The sequence below is a fragment of the Caretta caretta genome, chromosome 6, assembly GCF_965140235.1.
Source record: "Caretta caretta isolate rCarCar2 chromosome 6, rCarCar1.hap1, whole genome shotgun sequence".
NCBI lineage: Eukaryota > Metazoa > Chordata > Testudines > Cheloniidae > Caretta > Caretta caretta.
In genome coordinates, this window is record NC_134211.1 from 27424506 (window position 1) to 27447036 (window position 22531).

Here is a 22531-nt window from a genome sequence, read left to right on the forward strand (position 1 = left end):
CAATAGCAAAGAAACAGAGTGTCCACGGCATGGCACTGTCTTACAAAACATAGATGAGTAGGCTGGTGAGAATGTGTTTTTGATATTATGCATGGCTCAGGCTAGAGATGCTTCTGCTCCCTGCTTCCAGCCCCTCTTTTTTGCCAGGTGATTTTTAGTCATGGCCATTTTGCCTCTCTCCCTTCTGTAGTCCATAATGCATTTTCCTTTCTCCCAGAGCTCAGAAATATCCATGCTGATTTCCTATAAAATAGGAAGGACGCTGTAGGTTGATTTTTGTATTAAGTGTGGTGTTAAATGTCGTAAGATCAGTTAACATCCCTCTCCCCCATCACAGCATATGAAAACTGTATGAAAGGTATGTGGCAAACTGGCCAGGAATCTTGAGCACCTTGCTCAAAATAATAAAAAAGACCCTTCGATCTAGTTTGATTCACTTAATAACATTGGCTTATTAGTTGTGTCATGAAGAATAAAATTTAAAAAAAACAAACAAACAAAGGTGCTACAAGGTCAATAAAAAGCAATGCCATTCAGAAGTGGAATACTGCATCATCACAGAATGTGGTTGTTGCATGAATGTAGTGTTAAACATCAGGGATGAAGGGAAAGCAAAGACCAAGTCCAGAAAGAGCACTTTGAAACACTTTTCCTTGGGCATTTTGAAATGAGCCATAAAAGAACTTTTAAAGTACTTCTCTCTGAGTTGCAGTGAATTGAAGATAGGAGGCAGAAGAAACATTGATTACGGCTCCAAATAGCCCTCTTTTATTGGAGATTCAGTACATTATTTGTATATCTGTGTCAAGAGAGTAAGTGAAGACCTAAAGAAAAGAAGGTAAGTAAAACAGAACAATTAAGTGTGGGATTTTTTTAGTCCTTAAAGGTTATTTTTTTAATTATAGCTGACACTGGATGGAGTGAAAGAACTTTTATCATTATTAATTTTGTTTTGTTTTTCAGGTTTGCTTTAGATGTGAACCAACTAGGAAAATGTGGAAACTGCAAAAATAAGTACCCTGTATATACATATTGTAGTTTGTATAGGTCTGTACCACAGTAACTCAAAGGGAAAATACTTTTTAGAAACATTGTTATATGTGGCCCAATAACTGCCACAGATAAATGGAATATAGGCTAGTTTCAGAGTCCTCAACATTTTAGGCAGTCAATCCTGCAAGGTGTTAAATGCCCTCATGCCCTGACCACACCACACGATCCATCGTCTACAGCCAAGCTCTGCGATACAACCGCATTTGCTCCAACCCCTCAGACAGAGACAAACACCTACAAGATCTCTGTCAAGCTTTCTTACAACTACAATACCCACCTGCAGAAGTAAAGAAACAGATTGATAGAGCCAGAAGAGTTCCCAGAAGTTACCTACTACAGGACAGGCCTAACAAAGAAAATAACAGAACGCCACTAGCGGTCACCTTCAGCCCCCAACTAAAACCCCTCCAACGCATTATTAAGGATCTACAACCTATCCTAAAGGATGACCCAACACTCTCACAAGTCTTGGGAGACAGGCCAGTCCTTGCCTACAGACAGCCCCGCAACCTGAAGCAAATACTCACCAACAACCACATACCACACAACAGAACCACTAACCCAGGAACTTATCCTTGCAACAAAGCCCGTTGCCAATTGTGCCCACATATCTATTCAGGGGACACCATCACAGGGCCTAATAACATCAGCCACACTATCAGAGGCTCGTTCACCTGCACATCCACCAATGTGATATATGCCATCATGTGCCAGCAATGCCCCTCTGCCATGTACATTGGTCAAACTGGACAGTCTCTACGTAAAAGAATAAATGGACACAAATCAGATGTCAAGAATTATAACATTCATAAACCAGTCGGAGAACACTTCAATCTCTCTGGTCACGCAATCACAGACATGAAGGTCGCTATCTTAAAACAAAAAAACTTCAAATCCAGACTCCAGCGAGAAACTGCTGAATTGGAATTCATTTGCAAATTGGATACTATTAATTTAGGCTTAAATAGAGACTGGGAGTGGCTAAGTCATTATGCAAGGTAGCCTGTTTCTTCTTGTTTTTTCCTACCCCCCCCCCCCAGATGTTCTGGTTTAACTTGGATTTAAACTTGGAGAGTGGTCAGTTTAGATGAGCTATTACCAGCAGGAGAGTGAGTTTGTGTGTGTATGGGGGTGGGGGGGATGTGAGAAAACCTTGATCTATGCAGGAAATAGCCCGACTTGATTATGTAAAGAGTTGTCACTTTGGATGGGCTAGCACCAGCAGGAGAGTGAATTTGTGTGGGGGGTGGAGGGTGAGAAAACCTGGCTTTGTGCTGGAAATGGCCCACCTGTTGATCACTTTAGATAAGCTATTACCAGCAGGACAGTGGGGTGGGAGGAGGTATTGTTTCATATTCTCTGTGTGTATATAAAGTCTGCTGCAGTTTCCACGGTAAACATCTGATGAAGTGAGCTGTAGCTCACGAAAGCTCATGCTCAAATAAATTGGTTAGTCTCTAAGGTGCCACAAGTACTCCTTTTCTTTTTGCGAATACAGACTAACACGGCTGTCCCTCTGAAACCTCTCATCCCCGCAGTTGCTGACTTCAGTGGAAGTTAACGGGCTTCATGCAAAGCCCATTGAAGTAAATGAAAGGCCTCCTATTGGCTTCAGGGGGATTTGGATCAGGCATAAGGTGAGGGAAGCAAGAGCTTTGGTGATAGTCCAGGTTTTTTATATATCCCAGTCTTTGAATCTGAAATTGGAAGTGGAAGTTGAAGTGTGTAAAAGAAAAACAGAACAAGAAGGGAATTAGCAATACAGCCTAAGTGCCAAAAACAGGGAGGCTCTCCTCTTCCTCCCCGCTGCCCGTTCTCATGCCGCAGCAGAGGTCAGTGACGGTAAGTTAGTTGTATTGTTGAGGTAAAAGACAGGATGGTGATGCTACTGGTTTGATGGTTAAGCCCATTTCACTGTATCTGGTGGCAAAAGCAAAATGTCACAAACATGAGCACAAGTTTTTCATTTCAGCCCAGAAATAGACCCACATCCACAGCAATTTCTAGTTATTTGCAAAGATAATGAGTACCGTTGCACGTCTTGAATCCATGTTGGCAAATCTTAGCTTGAGTTATGCATCCACTTCAGTATAGCCTTCAGTTATGCATCCACTTCAGAAGCCAGTATAGTATGGCTAAGCAAAGTAAAGAGGAGGTTAGGGATGGTGCAATGATTAAGGTGCTAGCTTGGACCTGAGACCTGTGTTCAGTTCCCTTCTCTGCCACAGAACTCTTTGAACCACCTCGGGCAAATCACTTAGTCTCTCTGGGTAAAATGTTCAAAAGCACCATTTTCAAGAGTTATTTAAGCATGTGGAAGCCTAATCCCATTGCAAGTCACTTTTGAAAATAGGATTTAGGAGCTTTTGAACATTTTACCATGTGTTTCTCAGTTCCTAGTCTGTAAAATGGAGATATCCTTTCCCTATCTGACAAGGATATTGTAAGGATATATACATTAAAGATTGTGAAGTGCTCAGACACTGGTAACTGGGACCACATAAATCCCATAGATAGGCTTAGGGAATTGAGGTATCAGAAAGGTACTCTGCCAGCATGAACTTAATGTTTAAATTAAACTGTGAGGGATACAGTGGAACAAATAGGATAAAACTTTCTGCCCTTAACCAACCACAGTCATTGCAGACTAGAGCTCAACCCTGCAGGCTTCCAAAGGAAGGTTATTGAAGCAGCCACAGTATCACTTGTTGTTACCCATCAAACTCAGCTGCACTCAGCAAGGGGTTACAAACATTTCTTAGGCAGTGTGTTGCCATGGTTTTACATATTACCCGAACCTATTTTCCTAACCTGTATAATACCACCTTTGTACAAGGCTTTAACCCCCTTCAGACAACAAGCCTTGAAACAGAGGACTCACAGGATATATACATAAAGTGGACAACACTTGATCATATATAACACGGCTACCACTTTGAAACAGCTCACTGGGTACCATTCCAAAATGCATTTGTCTCAGCCACTGACATCTTTTCCTTCAGAAAACAGCTTGCAGTATGTGCATTTCTGGGCTTTAACAAAACACCCAATGTACCATAAAAGCTTAAATGCCAGGTAAATGCGTGGCTTAGTCTTCAGGGTCTTTCCTCTTGTTTTATTGTCACTGACAGCAGCTCATGCGGTAGGAGCAGGGCAAGGTGAGACCATATGCTGTCTGAGCCTGACCTTCTGAAGAATGACCATGTACAGTATCTTCTGGCAGAGGCATGGGAAATCTGCATCTCTGTTAGTCACTCAGAGAAGCACTTTTCCCATTCATTTTAAATGCCAGCTCAGTAGAGCTCTCTGAGTGGAGCTTTTTTCCTTTTTTTTTTTTTTTTTTTTTTTGGAAAAGGCAGTCACATGATTAAAAACAATAGCCTGCAGGGCCCATGGTGGTGGTCTGAATGGGCTCAAAAAGGACATTTGGTCAAATTTTCAAACCTGTTTGCCTAAAGTTAGGCTCTGAAATAGTGTTTAGGCACCTGAATAAGTGGCCTGATGGTAAAAAAATTCTGAGCAACCCAGCAGCTGCCATTGACTATCCATTTTTAAAAACAGGCCACTTATTTAGGTGCCTAAATAATGTATTTGGAGCCTAGCGTTAGGCACCTAAGTTTTAAAAATCTTAGCCTATGGCTCCCCATTGCTCTGCAAGGAATCAGGTCTCATAATAATAATAATGTTCTCACACCTGCAAGTGGTTTCTCAATGGATGTGCATTTAGGTCTCTCAGACAGCCAGTACATTCTCTGGAATTAGCTTTGCCTCAGGATTTTAGTTATTGGATGAAATTTTTCCAATTTTGGTTACCAGAGCCCTTATTCAGTACCTTTTGTACTGCTGTCTGGTGAATGTCCGCCACAAACTGGTTCGAACACCCTCCTGTCTGGAATGGATGCTGAATTCTTCCCTGGCTTCCTTTTATGGCACCAACATAACAGTGAAAGGCGGTTGGAGACTGGAGATTAATCACAACATTTAATAGGTGTAGAGAGAGATTCTCTGAAGTGGCAGTCTATTGGCATGAGCAGAAAGTTGGGAGTCAGGCTATTTGATTCCAGTGCTCTTCCGTATGCTTTTTGTATGCAGGACAAGTCCATCAGCCTCTCTCTACCTCTGTTTCCCTGTCTATAAAGTGTGTATAACAATATTTGCTCTCCTTTTTGAACCACTTTCAGATCCTCAGATTAATAGGAACTGAAGGGGAAAGTACTCATCTTTTAATTCTAACTTTTGGGTCATGGGGCTTTGCGGTAAGTCCATTGACCTTTACTATCATGAAGTATGGAATTGGCTTTCGTTTTCTGAAAAGAGATGAGAGCAAAGCATTCAAATATGTATCTAACTTGTAGCATCAACTATTAACTTTTATTGAGTTACACTACTTTTGTGACATTATTTCATGGTAAGTGGTTTCGGGTCACCAATGTAAAAATTGGCAGATTTTGTAGTCAATGGAGGAGACCACCCAGGAAGTTAAAGGAGATCAGTTGAAGTAAAATCCTCCTTGTCAATCATTATGAAAATACAATGGTAATCTTAGACAAGAACTTGAGAAGGAACAGTTATTACTGTGAAAGTGGCATGGCCTGGTAATTGAACCCAGATCTCCTGAATTACCAGTCCAGTGCTGTAATCACAAGACCATCATTCCTTAATGCACTCTCTATGAACAGGAATGATATTTGTATCGTAGGAACAGGAAGAAATAAATACACAGGCTACAATTACTCATGAGGTTGGAGGGAAAGAAATATTTTTGACATTCTTGCCAGTAATTGAGAGTGGCATGTACCTAAACATAGACTCTCTTCTGCTCTGAGCAGATTGTATTTCCCAGAATTCATGGTATTCCCGATCCCTTGAATTAATAAGATGAACACTAGGGCCTTGCCTTTAGTTTTGGTGAGGCTGGTTTCAGGTTTCATTTTATAAAAAAACCCGAATTTCACTGCCCTGTTTTCTCTCCCTATTTAAAAATTCTTCCGCTAAGCTCATGAGCTTGTATGAGTTTTTGTTTTTATTTTTATTAAGTGAGCTTGCTTGCTTATGAAAATTCTTCTTTATCTTTCATTGCTGAAGTAAAAAAGTGATGTATTTACACAGTGTATTTTATTTGTATACTGTTTTTAATGTTCATATCTCAAACCCTCTGAATGTTGTTTGCCTTTTACATTAAAAATACAATGCAGTGCATATAAAAAAAAATGGAAAACTTGAGTGTTTTGTTTTTGTTTTAACCAAAATAAAAATCTCTTCAAGGATGTTAACCATTTGGCATTCATTCGAGTTGAAAGAGATAGCACCTGGTTCTCGGCAGTATAATGGCAGCACTTAGCGTCATTTCAGAATGTTACCTCCCCCACCCCACTGGCGAAGAAGAAATGCGTATTTTGTATTTTTCAATATCCACTTTTTAATACATTCTCCCCCTCCACTAGTGTCCATAGAATCCTGTAGCTGAGTTTAGTGTCACAAAAAGGCATTGGCAGTTGCAGCCGTTGAAGTACAGACACTTGGATATCCAATGACATGTCCACAACAGGGATTAAATAGATGGAAAAAAAAAAGGAGATGTTCTGCCTCGCTGTCATTTCTGCTAAAGTTATCCCAGAGCTGATTTTGTCATGAGAAAGATGTTGATAAGTTTTTGGTTATCATCTGTGTATTTTTGTCAGGAATTAAGAATCTGTAATCAGTGAAAACATTACATGGTGCTGAGGTGGTGTTAAGCCAGTCATGTCTCAGTTTTATTTCTGTTCCTTTTGTATTTATTTTCATGGTAGAGTGAAATAATGATGTCTTCTTTCACACTTAATAATAGAATATAGCAGCCCAAACACCATAAGTACACTTTAGATAGAAACAAATAGTTAAAATATGCAAGGCTGCATTTTTAATGAGTTGCTGTGCGAGAAATTGTAAAATTCTGCGTTAGAGTTTGGGATTTGGGTGCTTAACTCCCTTAGGTAACTCCAGCTTCTGTTAACATTACACCAGGCACGTATAAGTATTGTGTGTGTTTGTCGGGGCGGGGCAATGATTGCAGTAGTTCAAATGTGTTACTGTCAGTACTTCTGAGCTCACAATACAGACAGTTTGCCTGAAAGGCTCCTTAGCCAATAGCTAAACAGTTTACTGATACAGTACCTCATCCAAAGCCCATAGAAGTCAGTGGGAGTCTTTCCATTGACTTCAGTGGGCTTTGAATCTGGCCCAAACTAAACTTTTGCTTAAAGCTTGTTTGTTATGCCTATTTCAGATAAGAGCTCTTACTCTCTGTTTAAAACAGTCCTGCAAGAGTGAATCACCAGCAGTTCACCTTTATTTGGTTTTGATACCTAAGCACTTTTATTTGGATCTATACAGTTATCATAATGTGTGATATCCAGGTCATGACTCACTCTGCATTGTCTGTCTACAGTCGTCCTTTTTCTTCCCCACCTCTGGTTATTTGACTTCTGGACAAAATCCTGAGTATCTTTACTGTATCTCCACCCTTTGAACTATACCACCCACGGTGCCCAACTTTGAGGCCACAAGAAGTAGAATAGGAACAACTGGCTTCTATTGCTGTCCATCATTACTGTTCCTTTACTTTTACTTCTAGGGCTTGATTTTGAGTAATAACAGGTGCTACTCTCCTTTACTTCTGAGCTGAAATACCTTTGAGGATTCCCATACTTCGGTCAGAGAGCAAAAGGGTACCAAGAATTGAATTTTCAGTTCCTTTGTGCTACAATTAAGATAACATTCTAGCTCTTTGTTCTACAATTTTAAATTTTCCAGGAATGCTATAAAAGATTTGAAACAAAATAAGAGCTATCCCCATTCTTCTCTTTGGAAACCATAATATTTTTTTCTGTAAATGGAGTCTCTCCTACCGTTCCTCAGCTTATAGTGTGTTGTTTCCCATTTCCACATTCGTTTCTGAGGTTTGCTAGAGCTTGTCTATGTTATAGACTGTACCAGAGAGAGGCACTTGGATGATAGGACAGATACAAGTACTCTGAGAAAGATTAGTCATGTCTGTAAAGACGAGATCATTGTAAACCTACTGAATAAACAGTGTGATGAAAACAAAACATGAGACTTTTTCTAGAGACTTAACTTCTGCCTATATTTAGTTCTTTCATTGTCTCCCAGAGGTTACATGTATTAAGGATGTCTTCCATTAGAAGCGGTAGTCGTTCTATTTGTAAAATCTACTCTAAGCCTTAGTGCAAAATCTAGGTCAGTGCCAATGATAAAAAAACAAGCTGGGAACTTAGTTATATTTTGCTTCTTTATCATCTATTTCCCTTGGGGCCTTTTGCTATCGTTAGAATTTCTGTACCTTCTTTTGCTCACAGCCCATTTTTAAGGATGCACAAAAACTTTAAGTTCAGCAGAGATTTGGAAGCATAACAAAATGATCTGTCATTTTGCAGCACTCTGTCACTACTGAATCCAGGGGCTAAACTCATTTTCTGCAAGTAAGCTTTCTGAGAGAAAAATATATGGACCAAAATCTCGAAAACTTTGGATTTTTGTTGTTGTTTAGTATTTATTGAGAGATCAGGGCCCCATTGTGGTAGGAGCTGTACATACATTATATCTAGGAGCAGAAAGTCTCACTGCCCTAAAGAACTTGTAATCTAAATAGACAAGAGACATAAAAAGGATGGGGGGAAAAAAGTGTTACTGACACATTTTTACAGATGGGAGACTTGAGGTACAGAGAGCTTAAGTAACAAAACAGAATCATTCAAAATACAACTATACATGCAAAATGATGGGGTCTAAATGAGCTGTTACCACTCAAGAAAGATCATGGAGTCACTGTGGGTAGTTCTCTGAAAACATCCCCTCAGTGTGTAGTGGCAGTCAAAAAAGCTAACCATGTTGGGAACCATTAGGAAAGGGATAGATCATAAGGCAGAAATTATCATAATGCCACTATGAATCCATGGTATGCCCATATCTTGAATACTGCATGCAGATGTGGTTGTCCCATCTCAAAAAAACATATATCAGAACTGGAAACGGTACAGAGACGGGCAATAAAAAATGATGAGGGGTGTGGAACAGCTTCCACATAAGGAGGGATTAAAAAGACTGGGACTCTTCAGCTTGGAAAAGCGATGACTAAGTGGGGATATGATAGAGGTCTATAAAATCTTGACTGGTGTGGAGAAAGTGAAAAAGGAAGTGTTATTTAATCCTTCTCATAACACAAGAACTAGGGGTTACCCAATGAAATTAATAGGCTGCAGGTTTAAAACAAGGAAAAGGAAGTACTTCTTCACACAACGCACAGTCAACCTAGGGAACTTTTTGCCAGGGATGTTGTGAAGACCAAAACTAAAACAGGGCTCAAAAAAGAACTAGATAAATTCATGGAGGATTAGGGCCCTCAATGGCTATTAGCCAGTATGGACAGGGATGCAAAACCATGCTCTGAGTGTCCTGAGTCTTTGTTTGCCAGAAGCTGGGAGTGGATGACAGGGGATGGATGGATCACTCGATGATTACCTGTTCTATTTTTTCCCTGGCATTGGCCACTGTTGGAAGACAGGATACTGGGTTAGATGACCATTGGTCTGATCCAGTATGGCCATTCTTATGTTCACAAAGGAAGCCAGTGGCAGAGCAAGGTTTGGAAATCAGACTGAGGGTTTGTCTACATGGAGAATTAGTGCATGGCAAGCCAGGGTATGAATCTACAGTGTACTAGCTTGCCACACACTAACTGGCGATGTGGACCCTGCTATTGTGCACTAAAAGTTCCATAGTGCACTTTAGGATATAGATATTCAGGTCTGACTGTAAAGGCCTATACTCTAAGAATTTAGGTGTATTCTTATCACTTGGCTAGTTATAGAGGTATAAAAGAAAGAATCAAAACCATTGTCTGCCAGTGTAAGGGCCTTCTCTTACTGTGACAGTCTGAGGCCCTGTTCTTAGGCTAAGGCCTTTGGCTAAGCAACAGAAGCAGCCATAAACGGGGAAGTGAATGGTCACATCCTCACATTCCAAACTAGTCACATTGAAATAAGGTGCTAATGGGCTGTTAGGAATACAATCCTGTCCTGATAGTGCCTATCACCTCCAGAGAAAGGGAAGTGCCTAGAAAATGTAAAAGGAAACTTAGTTTGATAACATCCTGTCTGGCAAGAATTCACTTATCAATAGCTGGGATGTGAAATCCTCACTTCTGTATTGTTTTGTCATTATAGTTCCCACTTTGCTATTTTTTGTCTGTATAATCTCTGGTTCTGTGATTGTTCCTGTCTGCTGTATAATTAATTTTGCTGGGTGTAAACTAATTAAGGTGGTGTGATATAATTGGTTAAATAATCATGTTACAATATGTTAGGATTGGTTAGTTAAATTTCAGGAAAATGATTGGTTAAGGTATAGCAAAGCAGAACTCTAGTTTTACTATATAGTCTGCAGTCAATCAGGAAGTGGGAGGGGGAGTGGGGGTGGGTGTGGGAGATGGGAACAGGGAGTGGGGGTAAGAAAATTGGAATCATGTTTTGCTAAAGGGGGAAATGGGAACAGGGAATGGGAGTGGGGAAATTGGAATCATGTTTGGTTAAGGGCAGGAATGGGAACAGGGACACAGGTGTAAGGCTCTGTGGTGTCAGAGCTGGGAAGGAGGACACTAAGGAAGGAAACTGGAATCATGCTTGCTGGAAGTTCACCCCAATACACATCGAATTGTTTGCACCTTTGGACTTTGGGTATTGTTGCTCTCTGTTCATGCGAGAAGGACCAGGGAAGTAAGTGGGTGAAGGAATAAGCCCCCTAACAGTGCACTCTGACTTATTACCACCCAGTGGGACGCTGCAAAACCCAGGATAGCACAGCTAGACTGAGACTGTTGAGAGTTAGGGGAGTTCTTGCTTGGTTTATTGTCCGCTATGTCAGGCTAATGAAAGAGTCTTAAAAGCCCAACTCACTTTTATCATTGGGTAAACGAAGGGTGTAGGGATTTAAAAATGTTTTGACTTTTTAAACGCTATTTATGAGACATTTCATTAGCCCATTTTGAGTGGAAATTTAGAGTGAATTGTACTTATCTATTTCGGTACTTCTGAGGCCCTGATCAGTGTAGATCTGAGCGCCTCGTAATCATTCAGGGATTTTATCCTCACAACTCCCCAGTGAGGTAGGCAGTACTTTACCCATTTCACTGATAGGAAACGGAGGCACAGAGTAGGTTAAGTGATTTGTCCAAGAACAGAGTGTCTGTAGCTGAGCTGGGATTAGTACTAGATCTCTTAAGTCCAAGTTCAGTGTCCTGTCCATTATAGCATCCTTCCTTCCTGCATGGACCTTAGGTCTGTTGACATTTGAGAAAACTCAGTCAGACTTGTGCAATCAGAGGAGGGGCAGTTTGAGGGTACCTGACACAAGGTACCCTTATGCTGTATGAGCGTCAGTCTGATATACTATATAAAACCTTTGGATTGAGTACATATACTTATCTCTTGTGTAGCTTTGGGTGCTAGAAATCTCTCACACACCCACTTTGAAAAGTTGTAGGAAGAGCATTAATTCACCTCTGTTTAAATAAACAGACTAAAAAATAACAAATCGAAGTAAAAATAAAACAAATAAATAGAAATCTCCCAAACAAACTCTGCAAGAGAGGTTTCCAGCTGCTCAGGGGAATTGTTGACATTTTGTGTGTCAAAGTTATGCAGCATGATTGGTTTCATCAGGGAAGGCGGGCTCCTACCATACTGTGTACATAGAATCATAGATGTTAAAGCCACAAGGGAGCATTATGATCATCTAGTCTGATCTCCTGCCTAACACTGGCCAGCAGGAGAGTGAGTTTGTGTGTGTGTGTGGGGGTGTGTGTGTGAGAAAACCTGGATTTGTGCTGGAAATGGCCCACCTTGATTTTCATACACATTGTAAGGAGAGTGGTCACTTTGGATAAGCTATTACCAGCAGGAGAGTGAGTTTGTGTATGTGGTTTTTGGAGGGGGTGGGGTGAGAAAACCTGGATTTGTGCTGGAAATGGCCCACCTTGATTTTCATACACATTGTAAGGAGAGTGGTCACTTTAGATAAGCTATTACCAGCAGGAGAGTGGGGTGGGAGGAGGTATTGTTTCATGGTCTCTGTGTATATAATGTCTTCTGCAGTTTCCACAGTATGCATCCGATGAAGTGAGCTGTAGCTCACGAAAGCTTATGCTCAAATAAATTGGTTAGTCTCTAAGGTGCCACAAGTACTCCTTTTCTTTTTGCGAATACAGACTAACATGGCTGTTACTCTGAAACCACTCAGCAATTTGTGCATCATGCCCATAAATTCTGTTTTGAGCGATAGCTTATCTTTTAGAAAGGGATCTAGTCTTGATTTAAAGACTCGAAGTCATGGAGAATCCACCACATCCCTATATACGTTTTTGCAAAGGTTAATTACACTTTGACCATTGTTAGATATTGGAAATAATGTAGGTTTTCCTCCGGTAGAATCATTTAAGAATAGAGGCCAAGAAAAGCTGAGTTTTCCTGCAGGTCTACTATACTAATGTAATTCTTTTCTGGGTGAGATTTACAGAGCTGACAAGGTGATCTGGATGCCTAATTCCTATTTTAATGGGAATTGGTTATTGAAATCATGTAGTGGCTGAAATTTTCCAAGCTGCCTGTCTTTCTTATGAACCTTGAAACGTCATCATCTTCCAATAAACCTATACAACGTATTGATAACCCGTACATATAGTTAGAAGTTGCGTCTCTTTATAAAAAGAAAAGGAGTACTTGTGGCACCTTAGAGACTAACCAATTTATTTGAGCATGAGCTTTCGTGAGCCACAGCTCACTTCATCAGATGTGTACCCTGGAAACTGCAGCAGACTTTATATACACACAGAGAATATGAAACAATACCTCCTCCCACCCCACTGTCCTGCTGGTAATAGCTTATCTAAAGTGATCAGCAGGTGGGCCATTTCCAGCACAAATCCAGGTTTTCTCACCCTCCACCCCCCCACACAAATTCACTCTCCTGCTGGTGCTAGCCCATCCAAAGTGACAACTCTTTACATAATCAAGTCGGGCTATTTCCTGCATAGATCCAGGTTCTCTCACTTCCCCCCCACCCCCATACACACACAAACTCACTCTCCTGCTGGTCTAAACTGACCACTCTCCAAGTTTAAATCCAAGTTAAACCAGAATATCTGGAGGGGGGGGGTAGGAAAAAACAAGAGGAAACAGGCTACCTTGCATAATGACTTAGCCACTCCCAGTCTCTATTTAAGCCTAAATTAATAGTATCCAATTTGCAAATGAATTCCAATTCAGCAGTTTCTCGCTGGAGTCTGGATTTGAAGTTTTTTTGTTTTAAGATAGCGACCTTCATGTCTGTGATAGCGTGACCAGAGAGATTGAAGTGTTCTCCGACTGGTTTATGAATGTTATAATTCTTGACATCTGATTTGTGTCCATTTATTCTTTTACGTAGAGACTGTCCAGTTTGACCAATGTACATGGCAGAGGGGCATTGCTGGCACATGATGGCATATATCACATTGGTGGATGTGCAGGTGAACGAGCCTCTGATAGTGTGGCTGATGTTATTAGGCCCTGTGATGGTGTCCCCTGAATAGATATGTGGGCACAATTGGCAACGGGCTTTGTTGCAAGGATAAGTTCCTGGGTTAGTGGTTCTGTTGTGTGGTATGTGGTTGTTGGTGAGTATTTGCTTCAGGTTGCGGGGCTGTCTGTAGGCAAGGACTGGCCTGTCTCCCAAGACTTGTGAGAGTGTTGGGTCATCCTTTAGGATAGGTTGTAGATCCTTAATAATGCGTTGGAGGGGTTTTAGTTGGGGGCTGAAGGTGACCGCTAGTGGCGTTCTGTTATTTTCTTTGTTAGGCCTGTCCTGTAGTAGGTAACTTCTGGGAACTCTTCTGGCTCTATCAATCTGTTTCTTTACTTCTGCAGGTGGGTATTGTAGTTGTAAGAAAGCTTGACGGAGATCTTGTAGGTGTTTGTCTCTGTCTGAGGGGTTGGAGCAAATGCGGTTGTATCGCAGAGCTTGGCTGTAGACGATGGATCGTGTGGTGTGGTCAGGGTGAAAGCTGGAGGCATGCAGGTAGGAATAGCGGTCAGTAGGTTTCCGGTATAGGGTGGTGTTTATGTGGCCATTGTTTATTAGCACTGTAGTGTCCAGGAAGTGGATCTCTTGTGTGGACTGGACCAGGCTGAGGTTGGTGGTGGGATGGAAATTGTTGAAATCATGGTGGAATTCCTCAAGGGCTTCTTTTCCATGGGTCCAGATGATGAAGATGTCATCAATATAGCGCAAGTAGAGTAGGGGCTTTAGGGGACGAGAGCTGAGGAAGCGTTGTTCTAAATCAGCCATAAAAATGTTGGCATACTGTGGGGCCATGCGGGTACCCATAGCAGTGCCGCTGATCTGAAGGTATACATTGTCCCCAAATGTGAAATAGTTATGGGTAAGGACAAAGTCACAAAGTTCAGCCACCAGGTTAGCCGTGACATTATCGGGGATAGTGTTCCTGACGGCCTGTAGTCCATCTTTGTGTGGAATGTTGGTGTAGAGGGCTTCTACATCCATAGTAGCCAGGATGGTGTTATCAGGAAGATCACCGATGGATTGAAGTTTCCTCAGGAAGTCAGTGGTGTCTCGAAGACAGCTGGGAGTGCTGGTAGCGTAGGGCCTGAGGAGGGAGTCTACATAGCCAGACAATCCTGCTGTCAGGGTGCCAATGCCTGAGATGATGGGGCGCCCAGGATTTCCAGGTTTATGGATCTTGGGTAGTAGATAGAATATCCCAGGTCGGGGTTCCAGGGGTGTGTCTGTGCGGATTTGATCTTGTGCTTTTTCAGGAAGTTTCTTGAGCACATGCTTACCCTGTGATCCCACTGAGAGTTACCAAAAGCAACTACAGCATTTGCTCAAGAAACTTCCTGAAAAAGCACAAGATCAAATCCGCACAGACACACCCCTGGAACCCCGACCTGGGATATTCTATCTACTACCCAAGATCCATAAACCTGGAAATCCTGGGCGCCCCATCATCTCAGGCATTGGCACCCTGACAGCAGGATTGTCTGGCTATGTAGACTCCCACCTCAGGCCCTACGCTACCAGCACTCCCAGCTGTCTTCGAGACACCACTGACTTCCTGAGGAAACTTCAATCCATCGGTGATCTTCCTGATAACACCATCCTGGCTACTATGGATGTAGAAGCCCTCTACACCAACATTCCACACAAAGATGGACTACAGGCCGTCAGGAACACTATCCCCGATAATGTCACGGCTAACCTGGTGGCTGAACTTTGTGACTTTGTCCTTACCCATAACTATTTCACATTTGGGGACAATGTATACCTTCAGATCAGCGGCACTGCTATGGGTACCCGCATGGCCCCACAGTATGCCAACATTTTTTGGCTGATTTAGAACAACGCTTCCTCAGCTCTCGTCCCCTAAAGCCCCTACTCTACTTGCGCTATATTGATGACATCTTCATCATCTGGACCCATGGAAAAGAAGCCCTTGAGGAATTCCACCATGATTTCAACAATTTCCATCCCACCACCAACCTCAGCCTGGTCCAGTCCACACAAGAGATCCACTTCCTGGACACTACAGTGCTAATAAACAATGGCCACATAAACACCACCCTATACCGGAAACCTACTGACCGCTATTCCTACCTGCATGCCTCCAGCTTTCACCCTGACCACACCACACGATCCATCGTCTACAGCCAAGCTCTGCGATACAACCGCATTTGCTCCAACCCCTCAGACAGAGACAAACACCTACAAGATCTCCGTCAAGCTTTCTTACAACTACAATACCCACCTGCAGAAGTAAAGAAACAGATTGATAGAGCCAGAAGAGTTCCCAGAAGTTACCTACTACAGGACAGGCCTAACAAAGAAAATAACAGAACGCCACTAGCGGTCACCTTCAGCCCCCAACTAAAACCCCTCCAACGCATTATTAAGGATCTACAACCTATCCTAAAGGATGACCCAACACTCTCACAAGTCTTGGGAGACAGGCCAGTCCTTGCCTACAGACAGCCCCACAACCTGAAGCAAATACTCACCAACAACCACATACCACACAACAGAACCACTAACCCAGGAACTTATCCTTGCAACAAAGCCCGTTGCCAATTGTGCCCACATATCTATTCAGGGGACACCATCACAGGGCCTAATAACATCAGCCACACTATCAGAGGCTCGTTCACCTGCACATCCACCAATGTGATATATGCCATCATGTGCCAGCAATGCCCCTCTGCCATGTACATTGGTCAAACTGGACAGTCTCTACGTAAAAGAATAAATGGACACAAATCAGATGTCAAGAATTATAACATTCATAAACCAGTCGGAGAACACTTCAATCTCTCTGGTCACGCTATCACAGACATGAAGGTCGCTATCTTAAAACAAAAAAACTTCAAATCCAGACTCCAGCGAGAAACTGCTGAATTGGAATTCATTTGCAAATTGGATACTATTAATTTAGGCTTAAATAGAGACTGGGAGTGGCTAAGTCATTATGCAAGGTAGCCTGTTTCCTCTTGTTTTTTCCTACCCCCCCCCCTCCAGATATTCTGGTTTAACTTGGATTTAAACTTGGAGAGTGGTCAGTTTAGACCAGCAGGAGAGTGAGTTTGTGTGTGTATGGGGGTGGGGGGGAAGTGAGAGAACCTGGATCTATGCAGGAAATAGCCCGACTTGATTATGTAAAGAGTTGTCACTTTGGATGGGCTAGCACCAGCAGGAGAGTGAATTTGTGTGGGGGGGTGGAGGGTGAGAAAACCTGGATTTGTGCTGGAAATGGCCCACCTGCTGATCACTTTAGATAAGCTATTACCAGCAGGACAGTGGGGTGGGAGGAGGTATTGTTTCATATTCTCTGTGTGTATATAAAGTCTGCTGCAGTTTCCACGGTACACATCTGATGAAGTGAGCTGTGGCTCACGAAAGCTCATGCTCAAATAAATTGGTTAGTCTCTAAGGTGCCACAAGTACTCCTTTTCTTTTTGCGAATACAGACTAACACGGCTGTTCCTCTGAAACGTCTCTTTATAAGTTCAGTTGCTACTCAAAATATGTATTGCCAAACTGGACTCAAACTTCTACATTCAGGAAAAGCATTTTTCTCTTTTTGTGTATGATAAGAAATACTTTAAATTTAGGAAGAGTCCTATTTGTTATAATGATGAATTTTGAGTCACTACTACCTTCCTTCTCCCTTTCAAATATTACGTTATGCAGTCACACCTGCTTTTCAACCATGAAGAGAGAAATCATAGCTGTTGAAAGTTTTGTGTGGTCTTTTTCTGTCTTGTTAGTAATCTGCCTAGGTAGTCTCCATATTGTCATTTGGTTGATCATAGAGTTACATTTGCAGCTCCTCATGCAAAGAGAAGAGATTACATTCCAAAATCTTGAGAAGGCCACAGAATCTTTGAGTTTAAAAACTTTTGCCTCATTTCAGCAGCAATAACTGATCACAATCCGTGTTTTCTTATTGTTGATATTTGTTTTACCTCTTTATACATACTATTTTCCTTTTTCCTTTTGAGGAAGCTACAGCATTTTCACCATTACATTTTGTCACAACTTATTAATAGATATTTCTGTAACAGTAAATTTTGATGGCACTTCAAACACAAAGAGAAAGATGCATGTTCCCTTGTCTGAAGAATGTAGTCTAAATAAAAACAAGACAAACCAACACAGTTTACAAATCAGTCACCCAAATGATTTTCATTACAAAAGGCTTATATTTTATTACAGATGATGCACAGCAAATTTTCACAATCTTTTAAACAAATATGCCAAAGGTTGCATGTGTTCGTGGAAGAATAAAAGAACATACAAACATGTCTGTGCCTAGAGATGCAAACCCCATTCTGGAGAGTTCTTTTGTCTTGGTAATTGTTAGAAACTTAGGTCTCTTCTTGGGGAGGAAGAGGATGGAAGAAACTCCTACTGTCCTTATTTAAAGCAGGCAGTTGCATACAAGTGAGAGAACAAACTGAAGATTGCAGAATATTGTATTATGTGCAGTGTCATCATGTACATTAGCCATGTCGGATGTTGTGCTTAATGTTTTAAAAGTAATTTCAGAAGTAAACAGGTGGAGTGATTTTCTCTCCCATAAACTCTGCTCATCGAATAATTTCACCCCAGTACATTCAGACCAGACACAAGGTGTCAGCTGGTCCAGGTAATTCTATGTGCTAACCAATAATTGGAAAGAAACCTCAGTAGAGGGTGAGAAGCTGTTCAGAAAAATTTTACTGTGATGCTGTTGCCAGGGAAACTGCTTCTATTGTGTGTGTGCTGTGTGTGTTCAGAACAACTGGTTCATGTGGAGTCTGCCGCTTAGACATTGCAGCATGGAAAAACATCACCTGCTCCCCCCTGCTTTTGGTAGGTTTGAGAACCGTGAAGTTTGGAAAAGTCTATCTTATCAGTAGTCCTTCTTTGTTAGTTTCATAGTTCATGTGTGTGTTTTGCTTTACGTGCCGAAAAATGAAGGAGAAGCCAGTTTTGTTGCTGAAGTGCTGTCCCTGTTTCTCACTCCTAGTGACAAGCCAGAATGGCTGGCAGGAGCAGGTAGAAAATTTTGCAATAGATACTGCCCCTTCCTCTGCAGTTGGGGAGGAGCTTCTTGCAGTGGCAGTGCTATAGTACTACTGTGTGTGTGTGTGCGTGTGTGTGTGTTAGAGGGGAGAGGATTTGAAAACTTACTGGGCACCATATACTCCACAGACCTCGGCTCCCCAGGGACTCTCCCTGGATATGGGTGCACAGTACGGTGTTGATGGATGGGCTAAAGATGAGCCAGAGAGAGGAGGGGCTAGCTCTGCTTACGTCACTCTCTTGAATCTGCCTCCCCTCACATCATATCTCCAGGCACTGTGCAGGTTGCTCCTGCGTTGCAGCTAAGGTACTATGACAAATGGTCCTAAAAAATATTGTGGGACTTTTTGTCTGATTTAGGGGTGTTATCCCTGGTGTCCTGGACAAATGATGAATTGGGGTAATTTAAATTCTGCTTACCCAATTTCCCCTTCTCTTCAGTTTCAATTGGAAAAAGCCTTCTGCATTTCTTCTGATATGCTGTGTGTGCACTGCTCGAGAGGTGTCATGTTTCATGGGGCCAAACCACCCTTGTGCACCAGGTCACAATGCCACTCACTGAATTTTGGTCATGACAGGGCTTTGGGGCCAAACTTAAGTGGAAGTGTGGCAGCCAGCCCTGAGCTTCCTCACCACTGCCATGGGGCTGGCTCCTGCACCAGGAGGCTGGCACCTGCCTGCCTGGCTTCATCATGTTTCCACAGCCCGTGTTTACTCTCAGGGATGGGGCATGACACTGCGCCTGGGCAAGCTGGGCCAGAAGGTGTGGCCTGAATGTGGTGTGGATTCGGCAGGTTAGGCACTGGGGCCAGCAGCTGCAGTGGGGACAGCTTCACAGAGACTGACGGCGTGTACCTGGGGAAAAACTTCTGGGTGGCTGCCACTTGATATATGCACACATGAGTTTATGTGAGAATGATTACATGACCACGAAACGCGGCAGATGCACAAGCCCCTCTGACCACACACAAGGAGATTGTGTTCGGTAGCTGTGAACTTGGGGGCGGCATATATCAGTTTGATAAAGTGAGCTTTCAACTTTCATGTGCTGCCTGCCATTCACAATGACTTTTAATTGCTTTTTTATGAATCAAAAAGACCCCACTTTTTTCTGCCAGATGGTGGTCGAGTACTTCTAGATCCTAGACTGCAGTGCAGTGTATTCATATTTGTAGGTTATTGGAGCGAGAGAAATGAAAAAGGGCTTGGGGAGACATGAGCTGACCGCCAAACAATGAAGTTGTGCTTGGACAGCCTTCGGGTGGAAGCTATATTTAACTTTAATGTACTACATAGCCCTCAGTTTTTCCCCTCTAAAAGAGTTTTTGTGTCCTGATGTGTTTTTAGACAGTTTTTTTCATTTGGTGAACAACATTTCATTCATTTTTTTTGTGCTGAATGCATGTTCTGTTGGTTTGCAGGAGACTGACAGCAGTGGAAGTGGAAAACTTTTCTTAATCAGTAAGCACAAGGTGGACGCTATTGCTGTCCTTGTTAACCTGAAAGAATCTTTGTCTTCAGGCAGGATGAATTTAGCCTTTGATGTTTTAGCCCCTGAAACAGAATCCACTCGCTGCTTGGTGCTCCCCTTGGCTAGGTCTGGCATAGCAGCTTTCTTTCTAGGCTAGTGCCCATTGCAGATGGCTGCTGTGGCAGTTTCTCATCTAGTGGCTTGGCCCTCTGACTGGGTCACCAACTAAAGTCCACCCCTTCCAGGGTCACAATTGTCCAAACTGAAAGTCCCCAAAATGTCTTTAACACAAACAAAAATCCTTCCCTCTCTCTGGAGCATTTCCTGTCTTAGACTCAACCTCTAGGTCCCTTACTGGGCTCGATAACCCTTTTGATGGACTTCTTTCGGGTCAGTAGGGGGACCATGTCTCACCCTATAGTCTGGGTTCCTGCCCAGGGCCCTGTACTAATCAGCTAAGTCCGCCCCTTTACCTGTCCTGCAGTTTTCCAGGAGCCTCTTCCTACAAAACCTCTTAAGTTCTCTGGGTCTCTCTGTCTCTTCCCTGCTTAATCAGGATCTCTCCCAGGCCTCTCTCTGGAGAGCTTTTCCCTACTCTCAGCTTTTTGCCTGGCTTTCTCTGCTGCCCTTCCCTTTCCTTATCACCCCTTGTGACAAAGGGGGTTTTATTCATCTTCTTATATTTCATGTGAGTCTTGCTGTCCTTTTACTAATACTGTGTGTACCATAGTTTCCCAGTGTACTACACCAATACTTCGGTGGTGGGAACTGGGTGTGTGACTTTGCTGAGGCCCTCAGGGCAGGTGAGGCTGTCCAGCTGTTTGCACCTATGTATCCTGAGACCCAGGAGGTGGGGGGATGCGACCAGGTGACAACTTCCGCCAGGAAGCAAGACAAAGAGAAAGAGGACGAGCAACAGCGGGGTGCCAGAGGTCATGTAGCTGGAAGCTGGCAGTCTGGAAGAGGGGGAGTTCAGGGCATCTGGCTCAGGACTCTCAAAATGGACTTGGCTGAAAGTCACTGATTTCTGTAATAACAAGTTCTGTTCTACACTGTGTTCCTGTCGATTAATAAACCTGTTTTACCGGCTGGCTGAGAGTCACATCTGATTGCGGAGTTGGGGTGCAGGGCCCTCTGGCTTCCCCAGGAGTCCCTCTGGGGCGGACTTGCTGCGGGAAGCGCATGGTGTGTAAAGGGATGCTGAATGCTCCGAGGTCAGACCCAGGAAGGTTGAAGCTGTGTAGGATTCTTGCCCTGGAGACAGTATGCTCAGAGAGAGGAGGCATGCTCCCCCTGAATCCTGACTGGCTTCTTTCGGAGTAGTTCCAGAGCACTTACCCGGTGACTCCGTGACACCCCTTAAGCCTGGCTCTTGTTCGCATTATTGCAGCCACCTTCTGCTCTTTATGGGGAATTTGCCTGATTCCCCTTAAATGGGGCTTATTCTGAAATCATCAGGTTTGCTTAGCCCCAGGCTCTCCAGCCAACAAGTAAAGCCATCAAGTTGCAGTCTCTCTTGGTCAAGTGAGAGCCTCTGTAGCAAAACATGTGGGAAAGCATTCAGTTAAAATGGAAGTTGATTGTATATATTCTATTTGCGACCGTTAGTTGCTGAGTTTAGGGTTGATAAAGCTAACACAACTCAGTTCTAAGGTTTTTCTTGCTTAATATTAAACCAAATAGTTTTTGTTATTCAGAAAAGCACATACACACATGCTTAATTTTAAGCAGATGCATAAGTCACATTTAGACACGAGCTTTTGTACTTGTGTGCATGTGTTTTAATGGTACTTTGAGGCTACAGAATGTCGCAAGTCTCTGTAAGACAGAGAACAAATTATTTTTATCTCAAACAGTAGCCTCCACAAAATACTCCTTTGAGAAATGGGAAAGAGAGGCTAACTCTTTCAGGAATGAGTGCTTCAAGATTTTCCTTAATAGAAATAGTTATAAGCTGTATGCTGAGATGACAAATTACAAGATAAGAAGAGATGATTGATGTAAATGGTAAAGAATTTATATGAATACTGGGTTATTCAGCATCTTTTCTGGTTAGCGGGCAAATGGAAACAGGCTTGTAACATCAGAAAAAAGGAATGGCGTTTCACACACAATATTTTTCAGGATGTTGATGTGTGTTTCTAAGAAACCATGACTAGTCAAGTTCTTCATTCTCCTATAAAGAGCTCCCATTTCACTAGTAGGCTGTGATTTGAAAAAACAAATATAAAAATGTGTGTGAAATATTTAAAATATTTGGCTTTTTTAATACCCCCTTCCTTTTCCTAAAAAGAGATCAATATATTTCCCCCCGTGGATTAATGTATGTTTTATTTATAG

At 42.4% G+C, this 22531-nt stretch overlaps 1 protein-coding gene across 5 annotated transcripts in view; it reads left to right on the forward strand.

Moving 5' to 3' along the window:
* SERGEF (secretion regulating guanine nucleotide exchange factor) overlaps positions 1 to 22531 on the forward strand; it is a 256381-nt gene that overhangs the window by 110616 nt on the left and 123234 nt on the right. The window contains exon 11 of one of the 5 annotated variants that reach the window (XR_012668887.1): positions 713 to 731. The exons of the other annotated variants lie outside the window; for them this stretch is intronic. The gene's annotated coding sequence lies outside the window, so the exon portion shown is untranslated. Of the gene's footprint in view, positions 1 to 712; positions 732 to 22531 lie in introns of those variants that run through there. 5 annotated transcript variants of the gene reach the window in all.